Here is a 2,171-nt window from a genome sequence, read left to right on the forward strand (position 1 = left end):
GGAAAACAGAAAGAAGCACCTGGTGTTCATGCTTCAGATATCCTGTAGAGAGGTTAGAACAGGTGTACATAATAATTTGTAAATAGGCCGGGCGCAGTGGCTCATGCCTGTAATCCTAGCACTTTGGGATGCCAAGGCAGGCGGATCATGAAGTCAGGAGATCAAGACCATCCTGGCTAACACAGTGAAACCCCGTCTCTACTAAAAATACAAAAAATTAGCTGGGCGTGGTGGCCGGCGCCTGTAGTCCCAGCTACTCAGGAGGCTGAGGCAGAAGATCGGCATGAACCCGGGAGGCATAGCTTGCAGTGAGCCGAGATCACACCACTGCACTCCAGCCTGGGCGACAGAGTGAGACTCTGCCTCAAAAAAAAATTTGTAAATGAAGTTTGCTCTGTCCCCTCTGCTTTGAGAGAGAGAACTGGGAATCCAGCTTCTGCAGTTTCAAGACTGAGACTGCCACTGCAGCAGTGGGTGCAGGTGGGGTTATGCTGGGCAAAGATAAAATCACTACGAAATCTTTCTCTTTTCTTTTCTTTTTTTAAATGAGATAGGCTCTCAGTATGTTGACCAGGCTTATCTTGAACTCCTGGCCTCAAGTGATCCTCCCATCTTGGCCTCCCAAAGTGCTAGGATTACACGCATGAGTCACCATGCTCAGCCAAGATGTCTTTTTCTTGATTGGGCATTTGCTTGGTTGCTGTTAACATTGGGTTGTTTTCCAGAGCACCAACAAAGTTTGTTCAGACAGTTCCTGCTGGTTTTTTCAATGTTCTGAAGTGAAGAACAAACCTTCGATTTTTCTAGTCTGCCATTTTGTTGACATCACTATCTGCTTTAGAAAGAAAGATATTTCTGCTGGATATAGAATTGCAGGTTGAAAGAATTTTTTTATGTCAATGCTTTTTTTTTTTTTTTTTTTTTTTTTTTTTGCCGTTTTCAATTTTATAAGGGGAAAAAAAAGCCCCAACAAAAGGGGTGGGCCCCAAAGGGGTTGCTGTTGCCAGCTCGAATGCCTGGGTTTATATCCCAATCATTGTCCCTCCCCTGTGCTCTCAGGCGATAGATGATTGACTATTTCTGTACCTCCTGTTTTTGCCTAGTTAGCATTTTAGCGAGCTCTCTTTACTACCTGATTGGTCGGATGTGAGCTAAGTTGCAAGCCCCGTGTTTAAAGATAGATGCAGTCACCTTCCCAGCTAGGCTTAGGGATTCTTAGTCAGCCTAGGAAATCCAGCTATTCCTGTCTCTCAGTCCCCCCTCTCAACAGGAAAACCCAAGTGCTGCCGGGGAGGCTGGCTGACGACCGCTCTAACTGCTTCCTGCTGAATTGGGGCATAGTGGGGGTCGTGCAGTTGAGATTTCCTCAGGAGGGGTGCCTTTGATGTCATCAACATCAGAGCATGGGCTAGTAGGCCAGTCCAGGGGTCCACAGTAGATCTTAGTCATGGACTGTACCTGGAATCCATTTGAAGAACCATTTGTAGTTTTACAACTTCGATTCTGGAAGAGGCAAACTTAACGAGGAGGTTAAAGATACAGGGATTGAAATGTATGGCCTGCAGTGCAGGGGATTATTTCTTTGGCACACTTCTCAGGCCCTGACTATCTGCTTGCTAGTTTTGAAAAGGCCTGGTACAGTAACTAATGATTCAGCCATCTGATGGGTGCTATCAATGCCTAAGTGAAAGGTTTGGTGAAGAGTTTTAAGTAATTTTCACTGGTTAAATTATTTTTAATTTTTTCCTTCTTCGCTGGCTAGCCATCCTGAGGGGAGGAAACTATGTGCTCATGAGGTTCCCCATTGTCAGGCCTCTGAGCCCAAGCTAAGCCATCATATCCCCTGTGACCTGCATGTATACATCCAGATGGCCCGAAGCAAGTGAAGAATCACAAAAGAAGTGAAAATGGTCTGTTCCTGCTTTAAGGGATGACATTCCACCACAAAAGAAGTGAAAATGGCCAGTCCCTGCCTTAACTCATGACATTACCTTGTGAAATTCCTTCTCCTGGCTCATCCTGGCTCAAAAGCTCCCCCACTGAGCTCCTTGTGACCCCCAACCCCTGTCTGCCAGAGAACAACCCCCCTTTGACTATAGTTTTCCTTTACCTAAGCAAATCTTTAAAAATGACCCCACTCCATCTCCCTTTGCTGACTCTGTTTTTGGACT

Source organism: Rhinopithecus bieti, unplaced genomic scaffold (genome assembly GCF_001698545.2).
Source record: "Rhinopithecus bieti isolate Rb0 unplaced genomic scaffold, ASM169854v2 scaffold_42219, whole genome shotgun sequence".
In the NCBI taxonomy this organism is placed as follows: domain Eukaryota; kingdom Metazoa; phylum Chordata; class Mammalia; order Primates; family Cercopithecidae; genus Rhinopithecus; species Rhinopithecus bieti.